The sequence below is a fragment of the Pelophylax lessonae genome (assembly GCF_965119305.1).
Source record: "Pelophylax lessonae genome assembly, chromosome: 8".
Classification (NCBI taxonomy): Eukaryota; Metazoa; Chordata; class Amphibia; order Anura; family Ranidae; genus Pelophylax; species Pelophylax lessonae.
The window spans coordinates 166,643,934-166,656,191 of NC_138775.1; positions in this window are offsets into that span (position 1 = coordinate 166,643,934).

A 12,258-nucleotide genomic window follows, 5' to 3' on the forward strand; every position below is an offset into this window, starting at 1 on the left:
GCGTATTTTGATTGGTTTGCGCAAAAGTTTTTTTTTAACGCGTAATGGCGGCGATCTGCGATTTTTTTTGCGGGACTGCGACATTGCGGCGGACAGACCGGACCCCTGACTGACATTTTTGACACTTTTGGGGGTACCAGTGACATTACTGCAGTAATCAGTGCTATATATATGCACTGTTACTGTAAAAATGACACTGGCAGGGAAGGGGTTAATTTTATTGGAGAGGGAGGGGTTAATGTATGCCTGGTGCTTACTGACGTGTAGGGGGGGAGGTGACTGTGTGATTCATGGACAGATCGGATGTCCAGCTATGCTGAACAGTCCGATCTGTCACTCCCTGTCACTATGGAGATCCGCCCGCTGTGTTTACACACAGCGGGCGGATCTCCAGACTCGATCCCCGACGATCGGGTAAGAGCAGCGGCGATCGCCGCTGCTCCTCCCCTGGCCCGACTCCCGCTGTGAATGAAAACAGCGGGAGCGAGCCTCCGGCGGCGCGCAAGCGCCGCCCAGTAGGGGAGGAGTCCAGTCACGTTAATACTACGTGACTGGACGATAACGAACCACTCTGCCGCAGTAGTATTACTGTGAGCGGTAGCAGAGTGGTTAAAGTGGTTGTAAACCCTTAGGCTGGGTTCACACTATCTGCAGCTCAGCTCACAGCAGGGGGTCCGGTGCATCCCCATTCACTGTTTCAGGTCCAAATTAGATCTGAATTTTTGCTTGAATTCAGACCCAAAACTGAGCCATTGACGCAGAGGACCCTTCTGCAGTGCACTCCGCTGCCGCCCCTGAGATTTGTGAACCGGCTCCATTGAGAGCTGGTCACACTCTCCCGTCATGCGAATTGGATGGGGGGAAACCCAGCCTTACATATACCTGTTGGAGTGACAAGCCGCTGGGGGTGATACACAGAGATTAAATAAATACTCCTATATAAATTGTACCTGTTTATCTGCAGACAGCTTTTCTCTTCATCCTCCTAAAACACACAGATCAAAGACTTTTTCTCAGCAATAAAAGGCAGGGGGCGGGTTTTAAGGTCACACACTGCCCAGCTAGAGCACAGAGCTCAGTGAAACCTGTGAACACACTCACCTCTACACAGAATCAAAAAAATCTCCCTCAATACACATATTGCTAAGTATTTAAAGGATGACACATCAATTTGATTTGTTGGGCTTCCTGTGGCAGAGACAGGCTAGATTAATGTAAGGGAAAAAGAACAGATTTGTTCCAATTTAGAACAAAGCCCAAAAAAAAACGAGCCAAAAGTTTGTATTAATATCACAAGGTTATTTAAGGATTTGTTCATGTCACCAAGGAACAACAAGGTATCATCTGCATATAGGGAGATTTTTTTCCACACGATCCCCCCTTGGAACCCGCTAATGATGTCTGACTGTCTAATGGCTGCAGCAAGTGGTTCTATGGCCAATGCAAATAACAGTGGGGACAGGGGACACTCCTGCCAGGTACCCCTGAAAAAAGAGAAGCAGTCTGAGACTTAGCCATTTATTTGCATGTATGCCCTTGGGGCAGAGTACAATAATTTGACCCAGCATATCAATAGGTTACCACGACCAAATGAGCCCAGCACCTCCCACAGGTATGTCCAATTGATGCTGCCAAAGGCTTTGGCAACATCGAGTGACAGAATAGCCCTTTTCCCAAAATTATCCAATGGCAACTGCAAATTAAGAAAAAGTATCCTTAAGATTATTGCTGTAGTCCTGGTGGGGATAAAACCCGGACTGGTCAGGGTGAATCAATTTCTGCTTTACCCCGCTCAGTCTGGTTGCCCAGACCCTATCTAGAATCTTAACGTCCACATTTAATAATGATTTTGGGCAATAAGCTTCCTTACCCAGGTTTGGCAGTACAATGATAAAGGCAGCATTCATAGACTCCAGGAGCCTAAAGGATTTAAATGCCTAAATGAGAACTTTTAACAGCTCCAGGCAGCAAAATGTCCCCATACTTTTTAAATACTTCAGGTGGTAAGCCATCAATACCCAGGGCCTTATCATTGGGGGAACCCGAAACTGCCTGAGCTAACTCCTCCAACGTCAGAGGAGCATTAAGTCCCTGTCTGTAAGTAATAGAGAGGGATGTAGACTCAATGGATCCAGGAACTCTCTTAAACCTGCCACAGGATAATCAACTTTACTCTGATGATACAGCTCACTGTAAAAGGAGCTAAAGGAACTCAGTATTTCATTTTAAACTTTAACAGTAGAAGGGGGGCCCGTTTGGTCTCTCCCCAAAGGCCTCTGGTGATCAGCGGTGGGGGACAGAGGGTGAATGTATGCTCCAGTCTCCCCACGGCTGCAGTGCATGTGCTTTACTATGGGCTGTGCTGTGCTGCCTCCAGGTCTTCTCGATCTCAGGCTCAGATCTTTGCTGGTATGGTCTCCTGCTGTCAGGTGAATATTCAGACAGAGGTGCTCTCTCTTTAACTCCCTTAGTGCCAAGTTTCATACAAATCATCTACTGCACAGTGCCTATAGGGATTTGTAGTGTAAGAAGTAAATTGGAAGTACCAGGATTCTCAGCTCTCTACATAGAAGTCTTTGGGCTTTAGCACTCCCCCTGCTGGCCAGAGGAGAATGGTGCAACATAACATCAGCATCTCAGTAGAGTAGAATAATAGGGAATGTCTCCTTCCTCATATTGCTGTAGCCCAGCACCTGGCTAAACAGTGGTAAACACTTCAGCTGATATAGTTCATCTATGATTTTTCCTTTAACTAATATGTGGCTTCCTTTTGTGATAACACAGTTGTTATCTAAACATCACTATGTATCCAACTAGAACTCACTACATATCCTTGCTTGATGAGCGTCTTCATTGATAGTAAGTTATTTTCAATAGTTGACCATATAGTACATAGGTATCTTTCTGGTGACTGTTTAAAATAGAAAGCATGTTGATAATCTTCCCCTATACCTACTGAGCCTATATACTGTGCATTAGCTGTAGTGAATATTTCTATCTTGCTTTGATCAAACTGAGTGAACAAAGATTTATCATTGGTCAAATGACCAGGGGCAGGCTGGCAAGTTTCGGCCCAGGGGGCAAGTACCAACCAGAGGTCCATGGTGCAGTGACTCGGCCCCCCCTCCCACTCTCCCTCTTCCCATCCTCCTCCTGACTCCCATTCCAAGCTGAAGCCCTGCTCCAGATACTCTCTAGTTACCGGCTGAATCCTGGCCAGAAGGGGGAGGTTGGGGAGAACTGGGACAGCTCGTTTCAGGCTGGCCAGGAGAGAAGAGTCTCCAGTGGGGCATGGAACCGGCCTCTGCTCAGACGCAGTTTACACCATGCATGCTGGTGGGGGGCCTGCGCTCTGTCCTTGTCTTCAACCTGCAGTCAGTAGGTCCATGGCAGGAAATTTTTACTTCTCTTCACCAGGAATCCTTTAGGCGTGTCTGTGGCAGAAGCAGTGCAGCCTTTTTACGAGGCATCAGAGCGGCCCAGGGGGCAATTGCCCCCATGCCCCCTGGCCCAGTCCTCCCCTGCAAATGACTTACAGCACACAAACCATTCACATTTTTCATGCAACATATTACTATACTAAGCAGCACATTGGATTTGTGATTAGAATTTCTGCCTTGCAGCATTAGGTCAAGGGTTTGAATCCCAAACCAACTTGGACCTGTGACATCATTGACTACATATGTTTTTTGCAGGCATACTGATTAATGTGGATCTACACCAATGTCTCATGGTCCCCAGCTGTGCAGCCTTAGACTGTCAAATTTCCACAGTTGCTTAAGAAGAAGATTGTCCTCTCAGAGACATTTTGGAGTATTCAATGTCCCAATACCTCTCCTGTTAAAGTTTCTTCAGCAATACATCTCAATAAGACCACCCCTAGACTGTTTATTGGAGCTGGAGTAAGAGGACCGTTACTTGGGTTGATGGTGACTACGCTGTTTGGGGGAAAACCGGTTAAAATAAGCAGCCCCTGTGGGGGTTAGCGTACACAACTATCAAACACAATGCCACTACCTATTGGCAGAACACTATAACCACAGTAAAATATATGAGAAAGGTTGTTGGAACTATGTCAGTATAAAGAGAATGCCAACAAAAAAGCTTGCACAGAAGAATCAGGATCCTCATTTGAAAAAAAGAAAATAGAAAATCACAGATTTTTCCTAATGCACACAACATGCAAGTTGACATGAAAGATCAATGGATTTCTCATTGCTGTGCATTTAGTTATTGCAAAGGCAAAGATGTAAATCCCTGCCTCCAAAACCAATGAAAAGCAAAGCAATAAAGTCCTACCTCCAAAACCAATCAAAGTCAAAGAAGTAAAGTCCTACCTCTATAACCACTAAAAGATCTGCCTCCAAAGCCAATAAAAGAGCAATTGAATTTGACCCAACCTCCACCCCAGTTAAACTTCATAGTCTAATACCCCAACAAGACCAGGGTAGCATGCAAATGTGTCAGATAGATGCTTTTATCAGGAGTAAACCCTGCATAGGCTTTTCGTAGAAAGGTGTTGGAGCTTATACAGGGTTAATTACTTTGTCCTTGTGATCAAGTGACAACGTTCCCAAAATGTACCTTATAAAGTGAATATGTGTCCATTCAGGAATCAGGACAAAAAAGAATGGGAGAGCATGTGATCTCCACCCAGGATGCAGTATTTGGGCCTGTGACCAGGCCTGGGCACTACATTCTGGGAGGAGGTCACATGCCTCCCCCCTTTATTCAGACCCAGTGGGAAATACTTTGCTGCACTTTCAAAGTGAAGAAAAGAACAGCAGGTTATTAGCAAGAAGGCAATTATAAGCAGTCACGAGGGCTGGCGCAGAAGCCTTGGTCAGATACTCTTTTTCTCCTATATGTATTTTACAGTTCAGTTTTGACTGGAGTGTAACCTAATGAAAAACACATTTTTTTAAATGAAAGAAACCTATGTTAAGTATCTTAATTGCACAAATTGATAAATGCGCACAATACCCACATACATTCTTACATATAACATTGGTCCCTGTATAGATATGAAAAAATGTAGTTCATTTATTTTACTGAATGTTGTAATTTGGTGTATGATGCATATAGTTTTAACAATTGATATATATATATATATATATATATATATATATATATTATATATATATATATATATATATATATATATTATATATATATATATATATACAGTGGGTACGGAAAGTATTCAGACCCCCTTAAATTCTTCACTCTTTGTTATATTGCAGCCATTTGCTAAAATCATTTAAGTTCATTCTTCTTCCTCATGAATGTACACATAGCTCCCCATACTGACAGAAAAACACAGAATTGTTGACATTGTTGCAGATTTATTAAAAAAGAAAAACTGAAATATCACATGGTCCTAAGTATTCAGACCCTTTGCTGTGACACTCGTATATTTAACTCAGGTGCTTTCCATTTCTTCTGATCATCCTTGAGATGGTTCTACACCTTCATTTGAGTCCAGCTGTGTTTGATTATACTGATTGGACTTGATTAGGAAAGCCACACACCTGTCTATATAAGACCTTCCAGATCACAATGCATGTCAGAGCAAATGAGAATCATGAGGTCAAAGGAACTGCCTGAAGAGCTCAGAGACAGAATTGTGGCAAGGCACAGATCTGGCCAAGGTTACAAAAAGATTTCTGCTGCACTTAAGGTTCCTAAGAGCACAGTGGCCTCCATAATCCTCAAATGGAAGACGTTTGGGATGACCAGAACCCTTCCTAGAGCTGGCCGTCCGGCCAAACTGAGCTATCGGGGGAGAAGAGCCTTGGTGAGAGAGGTAAAGAAGAACCCAAAGATCACTGTGGCTGAGCTCCAGAGATGCAGTCAGAAGATGGGAGAAAGTTGTAGAAAGTCAACCATCACTGCAGCCCTCCACCAGTCGGGGCATTATGGCAGAGTGGCCCGACGGAAGCCTCTCCTCAGTGTAAGACACATGAAAGCCCGCATGGAGTTTGCTAAAAAACACCTGAAGGACTCCAAGATGGTGAGAAATAAGATTCTCTGGTCTGATGAGACCAAAATAGAACTTTTTGGCCTTAATTCTAAGCGGTATGTGTGGAGAAAACCAGGCACTGCTCATCACCTGTCCAATACAGTCCCAACAGTGAAGCATGATGGTGGCAGCATCATGCTGTGGGGGTGTTTTTCAGCTGCAGGGACAGGACGACTGGTTGCAATCGAGGGAAATATGAATGCGGCCAAGTACAGGGATATCCTGGACAAAAACCTTCTCCAGAGTGCTCTGGACCTCAGACTGGGCCGAAGGTTTACCTTCCAACAAGACAATGACCCTAAGCACACAGCTAAAATAACGAAGGAGTGGCTTCACAACAACTCCGTGACTGTTCTTGAATGGCCCAGCCAGAGCCCTGACTTAAACCCAATTGAGCATCTCTGGAGAGACCTACAAATGGCTGTCCACCAACGTTTACCATCCAACCTGACAGAACTGGAGAGGATCTGCAAGGAGGAATGGCAGAGGATCCCCAAATCCAGGTGTGAAAGACTTGTTGCATCTTTCCCAAAAAGACTCCTGGCTGTATTAGATCAAAAGGGGGCTTCTACTAAATACTGAGCAAAAGGTCTGAATACTTAGGACCATGTGATATTTCAGTTTTTCTTTTTTAATAAATCTGCAACAATGTCAACAATTCTGTGTTTTTCTGTCAGTATGGGATGCTATGTGTACATTCATGAGGAAGAAGAATGATCTTAAATGATTTTAGCAAATGGCTGCAATATAACAAAGAGTGAAAAATTTAAGGGGGTCTGAATACTTTCCGTACCCACTGTATATATATATATATATCTTGTCCCCTCTGGCCCAGCTAGAAATTAGAAATGGATTTTGACTGCAGAAGGTGTCTTTTGAGGCAGAAAGTTTTTTTTTTCTTTGAGTTGGCTCTAGTCTTATTAATGCTTGGGGAAAAGAACTATCCATTCATTATTCATAACCATCCAGGGAAAGGACAGTGCAGGACTAGATAAATCCTCACCTAGGTGACAGCAGGTGACAGGGGCTTCAGTTTTATGGCTCGTGTCCTGTCTCTTCATTGTGCTGAGGGCCAAGCTAGAAGAGAAGGATGCTCACTAATGACCAGTGTGATATACGTGTATCTGCTGATTCTATGACATGAAGAGGCCTCTGCTGAACATTGCATTCATGGGATGTTTCAAAACGGGGACATCTCATGTGGCAGGAGGAAGATGATACCTGGAATTCTGCATCATATCGGAATCTGCTTCTCATTGATATAGGGAAATGTCCAAGAGCCTACAACCATACCAAGCACCCTAAGAGTAGGGCTAATATTCTGCTTGCTAAGCATGTAATATAGTTCTTTTCAATTAGGCCTGCCAAATATGCACAATGGATGCATCTTTGTGGCCTGTACCATTGTCTCAAATAATAAAGTCTAATGGTTTATTATACAGTAATGACATTACTAAACCACATTTACAGGAGGAAAGCATGCATAACGTTTTGAAATTCAGATATTTTTCAGAAGTATTTTTTACACCATGCAGAAGTTTAGAATTTGGCAATGGAAACAATTTGAGTCTTTTAAGACTTTAACCTTTTTTTTTTCACATCATCTAATCAACAGTTATGTCTAGATTTTTATAAACTTACATTGGTACAGTTGAATTATTTTGATTGTATGGCTCTTAGATTACTATTATACTAAGTATACCACAATTTCCTGCAAAGAGCAATGTTAAACTGGTAAACTGACTGCATATCAGCTTTGGGGCCCTATAGAGTGACCAGGGACCCCTAAATTTTAGGATATTCTATGGTGCAATTCTGCATGCCAGCTTGGTTGCTGCTAACGACCAATCCACTCTCTCCTTACTATTGGTCCTTTTTAGTGATAAGTGGCTTTACTAACCAAAAGCAAAAAAGGCAATAATAAATAACTATACTTTTGCTAATAGTTTTGCTGTCATAAAATTGTGAGGAATTAAAGAAAAGCAGTAGTATAGTGATATACAGAAGAATCCTAACAAAAAGGCAAACACAGCAATTAGGTGGCATATACAATTTCAAGTTGAGAAATGCAATGTTTTGCACCTAGGCTGGTGAATAGCATTGCCCTCTATGCATTACATTGACTTCGGATCAGCTAAATGGAGACAGAGAGGGACTAGGTAATGATACGCTAGGCAGCACAAATTATTGACAAGCAACAACTGCAAAAGCAAACATAAGATTGGAATGTATAAAAAGAGGGATAAAAATATAGTACTACAGACAAAAACAAGAGTGGAGAAGCGCCATTAAGTGCAGTAAGATGGTTTGTTTTAATAAACCCCACAACAGGGCTACCGACAATAGATAGGTAAAAAAACAGGCACATCAATAAGTGTAAGTCTGGAACACCAGTTGGAGTGGGCTGCGGGAGCTGCTAGTACTGCCAGGTGGAATGTGACAGGAATACCCATGTGGAGGAGAAAAGTACTTTCTAAAGTGGGTGGAGCACAGCTTGGAACACAGCATCGTGGGCGACCAGAATGCCACGCATTTCGAAGCTTTCGGAGTACTACATAGGCTTGAGAAGGGAGTGTGCATGCATTCTGGTCGTCCACTCTCCACAAGGTTCTGCCAAAAACACCAAAAATTACATAAATAAATCTTTCCCTTAGTTAGTAAACGCAATAACTTTTGCGCAAACCAATCAAAATAAGCTTATTGCGATTTTTTTTACCAAAATATGTAGCAGAAAACAAATTGGCCTGAAATGATAAAAAATTTTGATTTTTACATTTTTTGGGGGGGGGATTTCATATAAAAAAATGTGAAAAATATTGTTGTTTTTTCAAAATTGTCACTCTTTTTTTGTTTATAGCGCAAAAAGTAAAAATCGCACAGGTGATCAAATACCACCAAAAGAAAGCTCTATTTGTGGGGGAAAAAGGACATAAGTAATTAATTTGGGTACAGCATTGCACGACTGCGCAATTGTCCGTTAAAGTAACGCAGTGCCGAATCGCAAATATGGCCTGGTCAGGAATGGGGTAAAACCTACCGGTCATAAAACGGTTAAAAATATGCTCATTGAGAATTTTTTTGTCAAAGACATGTAGCTAAATACATTTTGGCCTAAATATATGACAAAAATTGAATATATTGGATATTTTTTAACTGTCAAAGTAGAAAAATATTGTTATTTTTTCAAAAGTTTCGCATTTTTTTATTAATGTCACAAAAAATAAAAAGCGCAGAGGTGATCAAATACCACCAAAAGAAAGCTCTGTTTGTGGGAAAAAAAGGACGTAAATTTCGTTTGGGTACAGCGTTGCATGACCGCGCAATTGTCAGTTAAAGTCCCACAGTGCCGAATCGCAAAAAGTGGCCTGGACGTAAGACAGCAAAATCCTTCGGTGGTAAAGTGGTTAAGCTAGATCTGCACCTAGGATCAGTGCTGTCTCGTCTACAGCATTCTATGATTGTCCTGTTACATGTTACCTGCATCTGCTCCTGAAATACTGACCCTGCTTGGCTCTGAAGTTCCTGCTCTATGCCTGCATCGACTCCGGCCTGTTCCTTGACCATTCCCCTGTCTCCCGTCTGTACCTGATCTGATCGCTCTGTGTATGATCGGCTTGTCTGACTCTGCTTATCTTCCAGTCCCCCTTGGAGCTACCAGGTTGCTGCATTGGTCCATCTGCTACTGGGACATCTGCCTCCTTTGGTGCTCTACTCAGCCAGCAGTTCTGCAACCTGCACGTCCACTGGCACTCGTGCGACTCTGCACTCTTGCGCCACCTGTTTACTCTATCAGGGGCTCTGAGTCAGAGGTGTAAGAGAGGCCTTCCTCTGCATAACCAGGCTCTACCCACCAGGTACGTGACACCCACGATGCTGCATATCTTACTTTACTAAGATGCGCTTCTCTGCTTTTGTTTTTGTCTGTGCATATCCAAAGTCTGCTATCCTCTACCAAGAAGCCTGCCCTGGTGCCTTGGACATTTTTGGATTTACTATGTACTTATACCTTATAACTACACTTTTTGCATAATAGGCATTATGACAAAGCCTCTGCACCTATAACCTCCATTTCTTGTAAAAATATAGTATTGCCTCTGTACAGTATATTTTTAACCACTTGCCGACCACGCACTGTAGTTTTACTGCTACAGTGCGGGCTGGCTGGGTAGGATCACGTATATATCTGTGATTCTGCACTTTCGGGTAGGGGCCGTGCGTTGTACTGTCACTGGCTACAATATTTATGACCGGGACCCACTGATTGTCAGAACGAGTGATAGGAAAGAGCTATGTGTTTGTAAACAACACAATGCTCTCTTCTGACAGTGGCGATGTCCTGGTTTTTGTTTCCCTGCAAAGCAGAGAATAAAAACCAGCACCATCCTTAGTGAAAGCACCACACAGTACACATAAGGCAAACATTAATAAATAAGTAGAAACTCCAATATATACCTATATTGTATCTCATAGTTTGTAGATGCTATAACTTTCACACAAACCAATCAATGTACACTTATTGAATTTTTTTTTTACCAAAGACGTAGCAGAATACCTTTTGGCCTAAATCTTTTATTGGATATGATAAAAATAAAAAACACAGTGATGATCAAAAACCACTGTAGCACCTCCTAGGTAGGTGCTAAAGAGAGAGTATAGTTTTTGGATTCTGTCTGCTTACCAGAGGGATTGCAGGTGAATCTATATTGTTCTCTGCCCACCAGAGAGCAGGATCTGCTAGTGAGGTCTGCTCATTGTGCTCAGGTGCAACTCAGTCTGTCTGTAGAGTGTTTCACACTGGTACAATAGGGAGGCATGTTCGACAGTGGGAGGAAACTTGACAAATGAGTGCACAGGCGTTTAATACAGCCCTGGTGTTTTGGCAGAAGAAAAGTGCCTTGGCGCGTGCTGGGATACTGTATAAAAGCCAGGAGCACATGTGCTCGGGGTCTTGTGTCTGCATAGCAGAGTCCCAGAGGGAGGGGGCTGTTGCCTCTTCCTCTGTAGAGGTCCCATGCGGACTCAGGTAGTCGACGTGAGGGCCTAGAGAGAGCTAGAGAGGAACCGAAACCAGAGGTCCTGTGAAGCTAACTGAAAGGGGAGACACTGGAGGATCTGATTCTGCAGTACAGTGAGTACAGATCTAAGTGAAGGGATCTAACCAGAGGGGGGCCACCCCTGCAGCTAGTCAGTCAGTGGACGGTGTCAGTAATGGGGATGATAGTGAGTGTCCTGAAGAGAATGTAGATCACCAAGTCTATTGCTGGAGAGAAAGAGCAAGGAGACTTAAACCTTTCCATCTAGGTGGTGGTATGGTTCAAGCAGTGCAGCTGCTTCCACAAGCAACCTGGTGAGGCCAAGTGAGAGTTGTCCTTATGCATTCTGAAAAGGTACAGTTGGAATATCCCACTATTCCCTTCTCCCATCCAAGTTCCAAAATAAACATAAAAAAACAATACCCCTGGACTGTTTATTGAGTGATAAGCCATTGGGTGTAAGGAGGGATGTGTGAACTGTATCCTAAGTGACTGTGTGCTGGTAATCAGAAGAGGCCAAACAAGTCATCATACAGCAAGCCCTACGGGGACAGTGCTACACCACCAAAAGAAATCTCTATTTGTAGGAAAGAAATTATATACATTTTGTTTGAGTACAGGATTGCATGTCCGTGCAATCGCCAGTTAAAGTAGCGCAGTACCAAATAGCAAAAATTGGCCTGGTCATGAGGGGGGGGGGGGGGGATCTTCTGGAACTGAAGTGGTTAATCACTCCAATCTGAATTATTTTACCCTGAAGAAAAAAGGTTTTTGGCTGCAACACCAGATGTTGTTATTAAATGGAAGTAGGCCTTAAGTGATCAGTGGAAGAAGCAGCCACAACAGATCTAAAAGTTATAGAATGGTTTTCTCTTAAAAAAAAATAAGTTGAAGCCTTCACATTTTTCACATTACCACAAAGTCTAAACAGAGTACACAAAAACTATTCAAAATCACAACTCCATATTCCCTGAACCCCCTTCTATTCCTATATATATATGGTGGCAAGATGGCAGCACCAGCACCCGAGAGGCGATTCAAGAATCAGCTCAGGTGAGGACACCTCACCTGCTGGATGCTTGGACAGATAAGTTCCCTAATAGTAAAGGTCAGCAGCTACAGTATTTGTAGCCGCTGACTTTTAATTTTTGAAGGGGAGGGGCCAAAACTCCTCTTCTATTTTCATGTGGTGATCCAGTGTGT